Genomic DNA, 18,119 nt, shown 5'->3' on the forward strand with positions numbered 1-18,119 from the left:
GCCGAGAAGATTGATTTGATTTTTTCGGAGGAGGGTCGCGACAGATCGGCGACTCCGCTTGGGAAGTTCATTAAGAGGACTTAAGCCGATTAAAATGTTGAGTGTTTTCTAATCCTGTTTTCTGCAGATGCTCTTGAAGGTGAGGTACGTCCACTAACAAAAGTGTTAAATGTTGATGCGGATGGGAGTCATGAGGGGTGGCGTACGTGTTAACCATTTTTTATGCAGATATGGAGTTTTGAGGTTGTTTGTTTATTTATGCAAATATTGAAGCGGTGTTTTGAATATAAATTGTGGTGCATGTCTTCCATATTTTGAGGATCACGACACTGCACACACAAGCGCCTAAACCCGAGCCGCGAATCACCCTTATAGGTCGCCATAGATAGGGATCGGTATGCAAAGCTCTTGTGTTTGATTGCACTTGGGTTGACCATATTTGATCCCGCTCGCTATACAAGATTGATGGTCCTACCCACTTGCTGTTTGATTGCGCTTGTGGGCGGCCCATCGATTTGTATAGCGGGAGCCCTTTTAGGTCCATACCCAAGCCTCTTTTAATTTCTTTAGAGTTGAACCTCACTTGTCTCATGCGCATGTGAAATGGACGGTTGGTATACCTAAAACCAAAAAAAAAAAAAAAAGAGTAACATCGGTTGGTAAGGCTTTCTACCCTTTTTATTTTGAACTTGTAAATTTAAATTTTGCATATCATGCATTTTCACGACATGTCATCACAATTTGTAAAATCGTTTAAGTGATCGAGGTTGAAGATCAAATTTTCCTTTTTAGGATAGATGGCGCCCCAAAGTCATGTTGATGTACCCGACGTATTCACATTGGAGCGGAGGACCGTTCGACGCAAGGACCGGGTACCCGCTACATTTCGAGTTTTTGGATTTGTCCATGGACGGGAGCTTAATGGACGGAACCGCATTCGTAGCGAGAGTTGCAATTATACCCGTTGTGGACGACATTTGGAACTCAAGCGTGAAAAAGAAAGAATTTGGGAGCTGTACATGAAATTGGCGAAGAAGCCTCGTGCGATCAAGACGGCCTCAAAGCACTCCCCTATTAAGAAGCGGGAAGTCATCATCATATCCTCCGATGATGAAGAAGATGTCAAGCTTCCCGAGATAGTGGAGATTTCATCCGATGAGGATACCGTTCCGATTGTCTAGTTTAATACGACTTTAGGGCATTTTCTAGGTTTCATTATATTTTGAGTCTATTATGTACTTTCATCGACATTTATTGTCCGAACATCTTTAGATGCTATCATGTCCTATCCTTTTCGACTTTATTGTATTAGACTTGTAAATTCCATGAGTTGTTAATTTGTGAGCGACTTTCTACTACGATTACGCTTAAACGATCCTAATCAAATTACATGCCATCTTTGGGTGAGATTAGGTCCGTAACTACTCTATTTTGCTTATTTGGGTCAAATGGGAGTAGTTGACTCTCATGTTACCAAAAGATGACATGGAATTTGGTTAGCACGTTTGCATCACATTTCATGCATATGCATATTAAATCCGTGGTAATTGACTTTAGGATCATCATTTTTTGCATTCTTTTTAGATCATGGGGAATGGAGACATCAAGATCATTCCGGTACCACGCAAAGAACTCGCTATATGGTGGGACCGCCTCGACATCATCAACAAGGCCTACGTGGAAGGACGTTTGGGACGACTTATAGATTTGATTAAAGTGGAATACCAACCGGCGCTCATTCAAGCACTAGCCAAGGCCTGGGACGCACGTACAATGACATTTAACTTCCGAGGATTAGAATTGACCCCTACACTCGAAGAGTATACCGCTATTATCGGTGCCAAATTTGAAGAACGTATAGCTCAACCTCCTTTGGACATGGACTCCACTCGTTCGTTATCGAGTTTTCTCCGTCTTAAAACTTCCGAGATTGAAAATGTCACGCCCCGTGTCCTTCCGGCGCGCCAACATCCCTCATATTACGCTTATTTCTCCTAGGATCAACACGGCGATAAACTTAACGTAATGCAATATGCACATGCGGAAGCGATACAACACCCAAACAATAAAACTAAACGGAATGACTTAAGAAACCGGAGATTCAATAATATAAAAGCATAACATCCATACATAGAATAACATAGCAATACATCAAAGAGTTCGGGAGAGGGTCGAGTTACATCAAAAGGGGACAACCCAACTAGAAACTATACCTAGTCTATAGGTGCCCAAAAGACCCACAATCACCTAAACCTAAAGGTCGGGTCCATCGCCATCTGACGGATCCTCCGCCCGGGCTCTGACTCGGAATCCGGTGGCTCGTTGAACTCGTCCATCAATGCCTGCTCGGACTCGGTGGGCTCCTCCGACTCTGCATCGCCATCTACAACTTCTACTGCTTGAGCCTCCTCTATCGGCTCCGGGTCGGACTCCATTGGTTCTTCGGCGTCCTCCTCCTCCATCGATTCGGTGTCCGGGTTCTCGACTTCTCCATTCCAAGGCAAACACTCGGTAGGGTCCAACTCCATGGGGTCTCCTTGCTCGTCCTCGTCGTAAGGCACGCCATAAATTTGAAGGGGTCCACCCATTCCTTCTTACGCTCCCTTAGTCCAGGCCAAAAAGGTAGACTCTTCCCAAGCTCCACCTCCTACGTCTATCCACACGGTGCTAAGGTTCCTATAGTACACCCTACCATCACCTAATACATATTTCGTCACTATGCCATCGATCCGTCTCGGTATCCCAAAAAGCGGCGGCGGCATCTTCGGGATCGGTGGTCTGAAAAGTGGGTCCCACGAAGGGGTGAGATGAAAATCCCGAAGAAGGTGGATCTAAGCCGACCCTAGGGTATAGTACCTCCGAGCTAATCAAACCAAGATAAATAACCCAAAGCACACACAAACAACCCAAATCAATATGAAATCAATTCAAACCGACGACACACACTCTCTTAATCCCTGAGTCAAACTTCTATACTATGGCACTTTAGACTTCGGGCATTACCGCAATTCGGTCACACGTGGTATCAACATCAAGTAGTCCATTTACAGGCCCGCGTGTCAACGCTTCGGGCTCATAACACATCCTCTCAAACATCTAGCCCGCGTAACCACGCATCAAGCTTAAAATACGCATTTTCATAATCTGGCCCGCGTAATAACGCATCGGGCTTAAAATATATTCTCGGTATGTATATATATATATGTGTGTGCACACCGGGGTCTCAGACACTTAGGAATACGCCCCATTAAGTCTCGGTCTCGGACAATCGGACGAATACGGCATCACTATGGCCTCGGACGACTTGATTGAATACGACCTTTATATCTCCTCGGTCTCGGACAATCAGACGAATATGGCATCACTATGGCCTCAGACGACTTGATTGAATACGACCATTTATGTCATAGTATAATATAATCGAATATAAACCCCGCGTTTATCGCATCGTGGTACCAATACTCATAATTCACAACCAGAGGCTTTCATTAATAAATTTTATGATCGAGAATAACCAATAAGGCCCAATAGCACAACGTTCAATCGCGCTACCTAACACATGGTTCGCGCATCACAAATTTAGCCGATTCTCACCTTGACACTATTAAAGGTTCGCATGTCAATTTAGAACACTATGACACACCCACAATGCACCAATTCCATTCGGCCCCATCTAAGCCACATAACATCTCATTTTGCTCCAATCAAGTTCCCACCGATCCGGTACATACTCCAACATGTAACCTCACATTTCACTCACATGGCCAAACATATCATGGTCCCAACTCAGCAATTTTCCCTAATTTTCACAACAATTTCGGCAACAACAAACAAGATCACAACGTGCAACAACTCACATCCAATTCACGCCTAAGGTCGAATCTATCATGCTCAACCCATAACCCTCATCTTAGACCATCATTTAACACCCAAATCAACCAAGAACATGCTCATTTATCAACCCAATTTTCGGATCAATAGCAGGTCAGAATTTCCAGAACCGGCCTCCCTATTATCACGCCCAAACAGCCCATAAATCCTCCTAATCCATAAACTACCAAGCTCCTTCGTAACCCATAGTCCTAAGGAAGGATTAGAGCCACTTACAAGTCCTTTTTGGCGAAGAAACTCGGGCGGATGAGCGGCGACTTCGCGTGACCAGATTTGAACCCAAGCTGTCCCCTTTGGTTCAAACAAGAGAGCAACACTTTTAGTCCATGAAATCCTCCCAAAATCCACCAATGAACCTCACTTAAACTACCCTAAATGATTGTGGCAAGATTTTAGCTCCTTACCTTCAAATGAGGAGCAAAACCGGCGAGCAACCTTTCCCGAACCTTGCTGCACCGGTATCCAAAGAGGGGGGAGAAGGGCGGTTCGTTGGTGGCGGCGGCGGCTCACGGCCTCTAGGGGAAGGTGAGGTGGTGGAGGTGGTGGTTGCAGCGCCTTGGGGTCGCCGGAGATGGGGTTTGCCGAGAGGGAGTGAGAGGGAGAGATGAGAGTGAGTTTGGGGAGTGAGTGAAAATGAGAGTGAGGGAATGAGAGGGAAGGTAGCTTCAGCCCATAAGAGAAGACAGAGTGAGTGATTTGTGGTGACCCAATTTCAATCAAGAGTGACTAGTGAGTGGGGTGGGTGAAGGACATGAATAGTAGAGATAGGTAGTGGGATTTTTGGGGAAAATGGGGTTTTTGGGGTTTTAAATGGGCTTTGGGAATTGAACTTCAAGAACACTTTTCCCTCTTCATTTCTTTGATATAACTTGGCTGAAGTGATGGGATGATGAAGTGGCCAAAATTTTTCTTCGCGGTTTCTCAAGATGCTGAACAAAATCCGGGACCGGGGTGCACTTCTCGCTTCGCGATTTGATCTCCACTTTTTCCGACTCATACTGCGATATAAAATCCTTATTAACTTTGGTGAGGTGACGTCCAATTTATTTGCAATGGAATTCTCAAATACCCGGCCGCCGATTTCGGAGTTCACTTCGCGCTAAAAATTAGCCGATCGCGATTTCGGTGCATCTCGGATCGACGGGTGGCTCTCGGGAGCTACGTGTATCGACCCGTGATTTTTCTCACGTTTAAGAATTATTCGGACCACGGCGATCCTGGTTGTCATGTAATCGCGAGGGAAACTATCGGTCCTAGCGGGACGCGATCGTCGGGAATCACCTGCGGTCCATTTGCACGACGCTAGCTGATTGTTCCGATACTAATCCTAGATCGACCTACATGGTCTAGAACGTACCCTCGCGATCCTTATGGTCGGGATACTAGTCCGCGGCCGAGTTCTTTAGTCCGCGTACTATCCTATTTAGCCATTCCCCTTCGGTCGATCGTCTCTAGAGTGATCAATTCCGAGTGAGATTACTGAAACGCATCAATGCTCATTTTATTCATAAACTTCGAAATGGGGTCGGAATTCAGAATGTCACGGAAAAAGTTTATAAATCCAATTCTAACAAGTTCACCTTCTCGTTCCTTTTCGACAATTATTCCTCTTTACCCACCGAAACCGATCATAAATCGGGAAAGGTGTTCATCTTGGCCTTCTTTGCATTTGTCCTATTCCCAACTTCTAAAACTACCTTTGACCCTGCCATTGTCCATATAGCCGGACAAGCATGTTGTCGCTGGGATTATTCGTACATGATTCTAGCTGAGACCTTTCTTTCCCTAAATCGTTCCAAAATTTCGAAAAAGGCCGTTTTCCAAGCGTCTAGTGGGCTACTCCACATGTGGTTCACCTCTCATATAAAGACTTTTCAACTCCGAGTGGGGTGTTATGAGATCAATGAGCACATCCACCCTCTTAGATCCTTCCTCAAGTGTCAATCCCTTATACCCAAATACTCGTTCAAAAAGTGGGTTGAGCTATTGGATAATTTGAAGCCCGAACATGTTAGATGGCGTTTGACTTGGCCCAAGATTGTGGATGCTCGCATCATCGGCTTTGAAGATAGCCCTATTCCCTTATTGGGATGTACTTGCGCCGTGGCATATTACCCCATTCGAGTGGTAAGGCAATTTGGAGTTTTACAAGAGGTACCACCGGATGTTTTTCCCGGGATTTTCTCGTTCGACATGACACGAGGAAAGCTTACAAAAGAAGCAAAGAAGTTATGTCGGGCTCGGATCAAGCTTATTCTTCACGCTTTGAAGAATTCCCCACCGCAACAAGTTGAATGGCCAAACTATTTGGACGACGAGATGAACGTCCACAGAGCCTCCAAAGAGTATATCCGGAAGTTTAAGGAGTATCGCCAATCAACGGTCGAGCCATATGTACCCGAGTGCGTATCTCCTCGGATTGAAGAGGTGGAGTCCTATGAGCCGCAGTACATAGTATCGTATGTACCGGGGTTAGAGCTGTACATTCCCGAGGATCCGGAGCGGTGGATATCAGAAGAAGGAGGAGACCCATACTTGTGGGATTCCGATGGATCGGAAGAACAAGAAGAGTCGAAGCGTCCTAGACTTGGATAGATTCATTCCCCCATTTAGATTTTCGCATATTTGTTATCTTTTAGATATTTTTGAACAATCTGGTTTGTAATAGATAAATATTATTTCTTTTATAAGCATTTCATGCATACATATAGAAAAGTCAATTACCACGGATCAATGTCTCCAAATCCTTTAATATTTTCCATACCGATTCAATGTTCTGAAAATAGGTGAGTGATAAATACGAGGACTCGTAGCAAAACGCGCAAGTTAAGGATGGAACAAGAAGAGCTCGCACCTCGTGTGGGTAATCCGGAGAACCAAATGAATGTGATCGCCACAATGGTGGCAGAGATGAAGGCTATGCTGATCGTTAGTCAGGGGAGATACCCTGTCGAACCTAATTCTCAAGCCCCGGCGAGGTCATCTGATGGAACAAACGCTAATCCGGCACCTGCCGCTAATCCCACTCCGAATCCGGAGAGACCGTCTAAGGATCCTCCTGTTGTGATAGATTTGGAAAAGAAGGAGAAACAGGTCCTCAAAATGGAAGAGGAGCTCAAAAGGCTTGCTAAGATCGAAGATTGTTTGGCGAGTCGGGGTTATGAACTTTCGAGGTTCGACAAAGTAGCACCATTTGAGAAGATAGAGGTTCCTGTTGACTACAAGGAACCGGACTTTGCAAGGAGATATAATGGGACCGGGTGTCCCAAGGCGCACTTGAAGTATTATTTGCGCCGAATGTCCCAATTCTCCGACAACATCCCATTGCTGGTTAACACATTCCAGGAAAGCCTATCTGGGGCAGCCCTAGCGTGATTCATTGAATTGGAGCCGGAAAGGCTCGCCGATTGGGACAAACCGCGAGATGAGTTCCTTCGGCAATACAAGTTTAATACTTTGACCGCCCTCACTAGAGAGGACCTTATGAGGACCGTGAAAGGAAAGAGCGAGGCCGTTCGCGCCTACGCCCAAAGATGGAGAGCACCGGCTGTTCGGGTAAAGCCGCCCGTCCCGGAGGAAGAATTAATAGACCTATTTCTCAAGGCTCTTCCCTTTGAGTTTTTCGACAAGCTGAACACCTCCGGGTGTCGGACGTTTGCGCACCCGATCAAGGTGGCGGAGCGCCACGAGTGGGCACTAAGAGAGAAGAAGATACCCGAGGCACCTTTCGGACGCCAATACCCTTTGAGAAGGGATAATAGGGAGCAAACCGGAGAAGTAGCCTTTGTTCCTAACCCGCCAAAGCCCGGAAATTTCTCGCCTTCAATCCCTACCCAAGGAACGTCCTCCTGGACCGCTTCCAAACCACCGGAATTCAGAAAAAAGAACCAAATTATTTTTACCCCACTACCCCGACCCTTATCCAAATTGTTACCCATGCTTACGGAGAACCGCTTAGTTGCAAAAGAGCCACCTAGAGCTCACCCGCCAAGATTTCCTAGGTATGATGAGACCCGGACGTGCATATACCATATGGGAGAAAGAGGGCATAACGTGGACAACTGTCTCGCTCTCAAGTTCAAAGTGCAAGCATTGATCGATGGAAAAGTTCTAGAGTTTGACAAAACCGAACCGAATGTGCGGTAGAACCCGTTACCCGAGCATCGCGAGGTGAATGCGATTTTTGGAGGCGAAGAGGAAGAGATTCTGGAGTTCATAGTGGACATGAGTAAAATGCGGAATGTCTTGACATTGGCCTCACAATACCCGGAAGGAGAGATTATTTCCCGGGAGTAAAAGGGGGCTTGCTTAGAAAAATTGATCAATCTGGGTGTCATAGGAAAAATGGAAGATGTCGCTTTCAAGGGGACCTACATGGCGGTGGACATGCTGCCCGAGGAATTTGCGATGAAACCTACGAGGAAAGCTGTTTTGAAAATACCCTCGGGATATTTGATGAGCATCAAAGATGGCCAAGAAATTGAAGAAATAGACGAATATGAAGTCCGTCTAGATAAAGCACGCAGAGGTGATAGATGATTTATGCAGAAGGCCCTTGAGGGAGGTAAAATAGTGGATAATCTTGGAGAAGATAGTGGCGGTTATAATTTTAAAGTGTTATATTCGGCACCCCCAAGCTTTTTCGTCGATTCTGGAGATGTTGTTCCCGACGGGTGGGGCGGCATGGATGACCCCGCAAGTGAGAAATTTGTAGGAACGGTCGATGAAGTTAAAGACCAAGCGGCTCCTCAAAATGAATAGGAGGATCGAGAGGTAGATATGCGGGTTTCTAATCTAGAAACTCACATACGTCATTTGACAAACATAGTGGCGAATTTGTCACGATTGATGACCAAAAGGAACATCATGGCGGTAGAAGAGAACATGCAGATTCTGGAAATGCGGCGGGCCATTGAGACACAAAATCGAAAGATCGCCCTACTGCAAGAGCAAGGAGATGACGTGTCAAGAAAGATGGATGAGCTAAAAGAGCTGATTACGCCACTTACTCATGCAAGAAATGTTCCCCCTCAAGGCGCGAACCCGAGAGTGGTCTTCCGCATGAAGTATAATGGCGCCGGGTGTCCTCCGGCGCATATCTCGTATTATCTTCGACAAATGGTTGGCCACCACGAGGATGATGAAACATTGATCCGGAATTTCGGACATAGTCCGACGGGCCCCGCACCGGTATGGTTCCAATCGATTGACACGGACTGGGTCCCAAGCCGGGAGGAATTATCGGAACACTTCATACGGCATTTTGAAGCTGGAATCAGAGGTTATTTCACTAAAGCTAATCCGTTGAACATCCGGAAAGGTGAAGATGAGAGTTTTGAACTCTTCGCCAAGAGATGGAATAAACATGCTATGATGGTGCAACCGCCGTTGTCGGAGAGAGAAATGCTAGAATTTGTGCTCAAGTCACTTCCGGCTGAATACTTTGACCGCATGTATGCGTACACGTATTCGTCGTTCCAACATCCGGTGGAGATTGGTATGAGGATTGAAGGAATTATCCCGAGAGTCGAAGGGAAAGGCGAGAGGTGTTTGGATGAAGAAAATGCCACGTTGGTGAGACCAGGTCCGGAACATAACCCCGAAGATGTTCATGAGGATGAAATGATCGGGATGGTAGATACCCCGATTCGTTTCGTAATTGATTTGAACAAAATCGATAGCTAGGAGTTGGAAGCTTCTAGTTCGGAAAAACCGTCAACATCTAAGTCATCACCTCGGGAAGAGATCATACCGGTAAGGATTAAGTTACCGCCTGTGGAAGAGTACAACTCGAAGGCAGTGCATTGAGACTACGGAACAGGCGAGATTGACGCCATAATGAGATCGGGAATGTGTTATCCACCAAGAGAGGCGGATTCTGAAAAGAAGGTCCCGACTGCAGAAGAGGTTGAGAAGTTGCAATCGGTCGTAAGGACCGGTGAATATGAGGTCGTTGACCAACTGCGGAAAATGCCGGCACAGATTTCCTTATTAGATCTCTTCAAGAATTCTGAAAAGCACAAGAATGCCCTTTTGAAGGTGCTGGATGAAGTGCATGTTCCGGAAACAATTAACGAAGTTCAACTTGGGGACTTCGTAGGTGCTATCCTTTTGAAAGACCGGATATCCTTCTCCGATGAGGATTTCCCAAAAGAGGGGCGTGTACATAATAGAGCTCTCTACATCGTCCTGAAGTGCCATGGAAAGGAGGTTCCTCACGTCCCGATTGATAACGGTTCTACTTTTAACCTATGTCCTCTGAGCACTTTGAGAAGCTTGGGGATCAACGAAGATTTCGTGAAGACATCCAAGGTCACCATCCGGTCATTTGATGGAGTCTCTAAAACTGTTGTAGGAGAGATTGAGCTGGACATTGACATTGGACCGGTAACTTTCTCTATACCGTTCCAAGTACTGGACATTCCTAGCGCTTTCACCTTGCTCCCGGGAAGACCATGGATTCATGTGTCCGGAGCGGTACCTTCCTCCCCGCATCAAAAGTTAAAATTTGTAGTTAAGGGTCAGTTGATCACCGTCCATGGCGAGACGGGACATCGAGCCGCTTTAAAGGGGATGGTTCCATACGTCGAGCCTTCAAAGGAGGAGGAGCTGAGTTATCATACCTTCGACATTATATCCGTCATGCACGTATCACCAAATGAAAAAATGGCTACACCGGAGCTTTCGAAGCCTGCGACCATGGCGGGAAGAGTGCTACTCTCGAATGAATTTATTCCAGGTGCCGGATTAGGGAAGTACGGTCGGGGAATCCTTAACCCTCTGAATTTGAGCTCAAATGACCATAAGGTTGGTGCGGGTTATAATGGAATAGTGAAGAATAACACATGTCGAGGCCGAGGTTGAAACAAGTGTTATGGAGACCGTGGACGCCATGAACACCAAGGTGGCCGTTTTATAGGCACCAATGCATGGAAGGCTAGAGGAAAAATTTTCCTAAATCCCTTATTCGAGGTTTTCTCTAAAAGAGGCAAATGGCTGGAAGATGAGGACATCTCTGAGGATTCAGAGCCGGATTTATTCAACCCGTTCTTGGATAATCGGGTGAACGTGATAATCGAGTGGCTAGACGATGATTTCCCCACCCCTGAGTAAAAGGCTCTTTCTGAACTTTATCTTTTATTGCATTTTGATTACTGCACTTATTTTCAAAACATTTTGTTGTTTTAGCACCCTTTGGATCTCGTACCGTGATCCAAGAAGTGCGATATTGTACCGTCATTAGTTGCATCTATTAATGAAAATCATCACAAATTTGATTACGGACATGTGGAGTAACGGATTGGTCCGATGATGACAATTGATTACGCCATGAAACTTGAGGCCCGATCCGCCATATGATCTAGGGTTTTAAATAGCTTTTGAGAACCAGGATGTCCGGAAGATCGTGGACTAGTTCTCCTTTCTTTGTCTAAAAAATTGCAATTTGAAAAATGTTTTCATGATAAAAATCATGCATCCTTCAATTTTATCATACTAACCTTTCATGGTGCATTTCGGGCATGTCATCCCACCCATACATAACAGGTTGATATGTGACTCGGATCAGCTCGATGACTATTCATGCGAGGTTGACATAGACGAGGTTGATGTGAGTGATATTAAGAAAGAATGGGATTGTTTTGAAGAATCTAAACCTCCTATCTCTGAAGAACCTATTACTATTAACTTGGGAGATTCTGATTGCGTCAAGGAAGTGAAAATATGAGGATACCTGTCCGCAGCAGATGTTTTAAGAATGACGGCATTGCTCAAAGAATATCAAGATATTTTCGCCTGGTCATATGCTGACATGCCGGGTTTAGATCGTGAAATTGTAGAGCATGCTTTGCCCACAAATCCTTCTTGCACACCGGTAAATCAATCGCCCGGAAGAATGAATCCCGAACTAGCAGATAAAATCAAGGAAGAGGTGATGAAGCTCCTTAAAGTTGGATTTATCGAGGCTGTCCCATATGCTGATTGGGTCGCCAACATCGTACCGATTAAGAAAAAGGATGGGAGAATTAGAATATGCGTGGATTATCGGGACTTGAACAAAGCTAGTCCCAAGGATGATTTTCCCTTACCGCACACTGATGTGCTCGTCGACCGATCTGTGGGCTTTGAATTATTCTCCTTTATGGATGGATTCTCGGGATATAATCGGATCATGTTGAAGGAAGAAGATAAAATCAAGACCTCATTTACTACACAATGGGGAACCTTCTGTTATAAGGTAATGCCCTTTGGATTGAAAAATGCGGGGGCAACATATCGGAGGGCTATGGTGACCCTCTTTCATGACATGATACATAAGGAGATTGAGGTCTATGTGGACGATATGATTGCCAAGTCTAAGCCTGGAGAAGACCATGTTGAAGTACTAAAGAAGTTATTCGATCGATTCGGAAAGTACAAGCTCAAGCTGAATCCTGCGAAATGCGTATTTGGCGCAAGATCCGGAAAGCTGCTAGGATTTGTAGTGAACAGTCGTGGTATTGAAATTGACCCTTCCAAGATCAAAGCTATATGGGAAATAGGGACTCCTTCTACTGTTAAGGAGGTAAGGGGCCTACTTGGACGATTGAATTATATATCCAGATTCATATCTCAACTATCGGAAACGGCGAAACCCTTCTTCAAGCTGTTAAAGAAAGGCGCAAAAGTAAAATGGGATTCGGAATGCCAACAAGCGTTTGAGAAGATCAAGGAATACTTGGTACAACCTCCAGTGTTGGTACCTCCTATCCCTAACGTTCCTTTGACTCTATATCTGCGAGTTAATGATGAATCCTTGGGAGCTTTACTTGCCCAAACTAACCCCAAGGATCATAAAGAGCAGGCCATATATTATTTGAGCAAAAAGTTCACAACATACGAAGTCAAGTACCCAGCGGTGGAAAGGACTTGCGTAGCATTGGTCCGGGTCCTCCACAAATTGAGGCAGTATACGATGCACTATCATATAGAATTGGTCACTGAAAATGACCCCATCAAATACCTTTTGGAGAAGCCAACATTGCTAGGAAAGATGGCTAAATGGCAAATATTGCTTTCAGAGTTTGATATCAAAACCTCTCCCCAAAAGTCTGTCAAGGGAAGAGCAATTGCAGACATGCTAGCCGAGAATCCTCCTAAGGACATTTCGGAGCGAAACAAGGGAGGCCAAATCCTAAACATATCTGAAGACAAATGGACAATGTACTTTGACGGCGCAGTGAACCTCACTGGATCGAGTACCGGGGCAGTTCTGATATCCCCTGAAGATCAACATTATCCAGTTTCAGCCAAGTTGGTATTCCCCTGCACCAACAACATTTCTGAATATGAAGCTCGCATACTTGGGTTACGGTTGGCTGTATCGTTAAAGGTGAAGAAGTTCTTGGTATATGGAGATTCCATGTTGATTATCTTACAAACCCAAGGGGAGTGGAAGACAAAGGATCCCAAGCTTATTCCCTATCATAAGTACCTTGAGGAGCTGATCCAACATTTTGAGGAGATCACTTTCGAGTATCTTCCAAGAACCCAGAATCATTTTGCTGATGCTCTAGCCACACTGTCGGCCATGTTACAAGTGCAAGATGGTCTTGAGATAGAGCCGTTAAGGATTGACATCCTTGAGCGACCTGCGTATTGCATGGTCATTGAAGAAGAACCCGATGAAGAACCGTGGTATCATGACATCAAGAATTACCTACTGAAGGGCGAATTCCCATAGGACAGTCAACCGGAAGATAAGAAATACATAAGCAAGATGGCGTCTAAATTCTTCCTCGGCGGACAGATTTTATACAAGAGATCCTTTGACTCAGTCCTATTGAGGTGTGTGAACTCAAAAGAAGCAAATCTCATTATGAAAGAGATTCATGAAGGGGAATGCGGACCGCATATGAATGGCCACCTCCTCGCCAAGAAGATCATGAGACTCGGATACTGTTGGATGACTATCGAGTCAGATTGCAGCCAGCATGTTAGATCCTGTCATCAATGTCGGGTATACGGCGACAGGATAAATGCTCCACCAACCGAGCTACACCAAATGTCAGAACCATGGCCATTATGCATGTGGGGAATTGATATGATTGGCCCTATCAACCCAAAGGCCTCCAATGGACATCGCTTTATTCTGGTGGCTATTGACTATTTCACCAAATGGATTGAAGCTAGCTCATATGCCAATGTCACTGCGAATAGTGTGGCTAAGTTCATCAAGCGAGATATCATCTCAAGATATGGAGTGCCAAGAGCCATCATTACGGACAATGGCTCCAATCCGAACAACAAGGTAATCGATCACTTATTGGAACAATTTAAGATACGACACCTTAATTCTTCACCTTACCGTCCGCAAATGAATGGAGCTGTGGAAGCGGCAAACAAGAACATCAAGAAGATATTGGCCAAAACCGCTGAGAAATATCGAGACTAGCACGAAAGATTGCCATATGCTCTCATGGCTGATCGAACTTTAATACGTACTTCAACCGGGGCAACTCCCTACTCTTTGGTATACGGTATGGAAGCGGTCCTACCATTAGAGGTGGAAATCCCCTCTTTAAGGATTCTGTCTCAAGTAGAACTCACGGAAGATGAGTGGAATCGGCAAAGACATGAACAATTGAATTTGATTGATGAAAAGCGATTAAGGGCTATCTGTCATGGTCAAAGTTATCAGAAGAAGGTGGCCAGAGCTTTTAACAAAAAGGTTAAACCTAGAAATTTTGAAGCGGGGATGCTAGTTGTGAAGAAAATGCTCCCAAATGCTCAACACCCAGGAGGCAAATTTATGCCAAATTATGAAGGCCCCTACGTGATTCGGAAGGTCTTATCCGGGGGAGCTCTTATACTTGTAAACATGGATGGAGAAGAATTGGCAAGTCCAGTAAATGCGGACGCCGTGAAGAGAAGTCAAGAAGAACCTTGCAGGGAACAAGAATTGACATCCGAAGAAGACAAGAGAAGTCGCTTCAGGATTTGAAATTTTGAACATCTTTAAGCGATCGTTTCCTTTTGTTTTTATAGGAAATGGGAGTCAACATCCGAAGAAGACAAGAGAAGTCGCTTCGGGATTTGAAATTTTGAACATCTTTAAGCGATCGTTTCCTTTTGTTTTTACGGGAAACGGGAGTCAACATCCGAAGGAGACAAGAGAAGTCGCTTCAGAATTTGAAATTTTGAACATCTTTAACTAATCGTTTCCTTTTGTTTTTACGGGAGACGGGAGTCGACGTCCGAAGGAGACAAGAAGAAATCGCTTCGGAACTTAAAATTTTGAATATCTTGAACTGATTTGTTTCCTTTTGTTTTTACAGGAAACGGGAGTCAATATTTGAAGAAGACAGGTTTGAGGTTCTTCTCCTTTACAAAGTATTTTCATACACCGTCGTGCTTGAAATTGAAAATTTTGGATATATAGAGCCACAAGGCCCTTTCAAAGAGACATTCCTTTACAAGTTTCAGAAATATCTTTCAAATATATCTTTGAGGAGAACATTTTGCAAACGATGAATTTTGATGAAAACACCCCGAGTTTCTATAAAAGGGCATGTTTTGAAAGTTTTTCAAAAGAATGATCCTTCGGATGAAAAGAGGCAAACATTGTCCTTAAACACGTCCTTGATACACTTGAGAGATGAGTGAGAGTGACGGAGCGAAAGAACTTAACCTCGGGACGTAGGGATCATTCGCGATGATTACATGGATTGAAATGATGAAAGGCATTTCCATTTCAAAATTATCCATACACATTTATATCCCTTGATAACCAATCTGAGCCAAAAGGGAGAATTTTATGAATACAACCCTGTCAAGAACCACCCCACAATGGGGCATATTTGGAGGTTCATTGGATGATTCCTTGGAGAAAAGATCGGGTAAGACTTTATTGTGTTAACTTGCATCAATCTTTTTGTGATAGCTTCGGGTGATTTCTGGCAAAGACTTGTAACACCTCAAAGTGAAGAAAAGCATTTCGTTTCTACATCCCTAAACACTTATCCTTTGAAGAGCCAATTTGAGCCTTTGAATATTCATTTCTAAACCCTTGTTGGTGATCACCTCCCCACACCGGGGCAAACAAAGGAATTAGCAGCAATGAGTCAAAAAGCATGATCGGAAGAATTTTGATACTGGTCTCCAAAAGAGCCAGTCAATGCAAAAAATGATGAAGAATGAAAGGGCTAGAAAAAGCAAAGTGCCTGGTAAAAGCAAGGCCAAAGCCCATGAAAAGAGCACCCCGGAAAGGGATAAATCTTGAAGAAAAATCATCAAGATGAAAAGAGGAAAATCCTCAAAATCAATTGAAGAAAGAATGATCATGAATCAATTGCAAAAACAAATGAATGTTGGAAAAATGTCAAGGTGATCACCAAAGTTCACCCCTCTTTTGAAAATATGGCCTTTTCTTAAAAAGCCCACCTTAAGCCAAGATATAACCTATCACCAAGACTTTTTCGATCTAAGAGGTGTTTCGGGTCGATGCAAGAAATCATACGGGAAGCTACCGCTTAAAGAGGTAAGTACAATCATGTCTTATCATGACTTCGGGGTTCTTGACTTGTAGACCCGAAGAAGCTATTGTTGATCAAAATTCATTTCTAAACCTTAAATTGAATATCCTTTGATAAGCCTTTGACCTGGCATGAATTACGGTTCCTTTTAAAATGCCTTCTCTGATTAGTCGGATTGTACGCATCTCGAATGATCCCGAAACCTCAAGGTTAGGTTTTCTGTGAGCAGATTCGAATTTTAAGAAAAGCCTTCCCGAATGGTGAGAAGCCCTCTTGGATGACGGAAAACCCTTTTGAAAAACTTTTAAAACACCCCTTTTTGTAAAACACTCGGGATGTGTCATTCAAAATCCATCTCTAGTGAAAATTTGAACTTGTGATTGGATACATTTCCCTCGCAATTATTCTTTGAAAATTTGTTTGGAATTCTTGAGTTTCTCTCCAAAACTTGAAATTGTCATTCTAACGATATTTGATTGAACTTTCTGCGGGTTCCCTAGTGATCCCAAATCCTCGGAAAAGTTACATTTTAGAGATTTGATTAACTTGGATTTTCTGCGGGTCTTTTGGCGTCCCCAGGCCCTCAAATCCCCAATTTGAAAATTTGAAATAGGGGTTTGAGCTTCTGTAGGTACACTAGTCAACTTAGGTCCTCAGATGGCACCGTCTCGGACGGTGAGTAGCTTCCTAGATGAAAGCCGATCTGCTTTTTAGAAAATTTGAAATAGGGTTTGAGCTTACGTAGGTACACTAGTCAACCTAGGTCCTCGGATGGCACCCTCTCGGACGGTGAGTAGCTTCCTAGATGAAAGCCGATCTGCTTTTTAGAAAATTTCAAATAGGGTTTGAGCTTCTGTAGGTACACTAGTAAACCTAGGTCCTCGGATGGCACCCTCTCGGACGGTGAGTAGCTTCCTAGATGAAAGCCGATCTGCTTTTTAGAAAATTTGAAATAGGGTTTGAGCTTCTGTAGGTACACTAGTCAACCTAGGTCCTCAGATGGCACCCTCTCGGACGGTGAGTAGCTTCCTAGATGAAAGCCGATCTGCATTTTAGAAAATTTGAAATAGGGTTTGAGCTTCTGTAGGTACACTAGTAAACCTAGGTCCTCAAATGCCACCCTCTCGGACGGTGAGTAGCTTCCTAGATGAAAGCCGATCTGCTTTTTAGAAAATTTGAAATAAGGTTTGAGCTTACGTAGGTACACTAGTTAACCTAGGTCCTCGGATGGCACCCTCTCGGACGGTGAGTAGCTTCCTAGATGAAAGCCGATCTGCTTTTTAGAAAAATTTGAAATAGGGTTTGAACTTCTGTAGGTACACTAGTCAACTTAGGTCCTCGGATGGCACCCTCTCGGACGGTGAGTAGCTTCCTAGACGAAAGCGGATCTGCTTTTTAGAAAATTTGAAATAGGGTTTGAGCTTACGTAGGTACACTAGTCAACCTAGGTCCTCGGATGGCACCCTCTCGGACGGTGAGTAGCTTCCTAGATGAAAGCCGATCTGCTTTTTAGATGGTGAGTCCCCGCATGGAGGATAGCCAATCTCTTTTAAATAGGTGAAACCCCTTTGTTACAAGGGTGAACCTCCCTTCCAAACGGTGAGTAGCTTCCTAGATGAAAGCCGATCTGCCCCTTTTAAATGATGAATCCCCGGTGGATAGTCAAACCCATTTTGAATAGGTGAAACCCCTTTGTTACAAGGGTGAACCTTCTTT

The sequence above is a fragment of the Rhodamnia argentea genome, chromosome 3, assembly GCF_020921035.1.
Source record: "Rhodamnia argentea isolate NSW1041297 chromosome 3, ASM2092103v1, whole genome shotgun sequence".
NCBI lineage: Eukaryota > Viridiplantae > Streptophyta > Magnoliopsida > Myrtales > Myrtaceae > Rhodamnia > Rhodamnia argentea.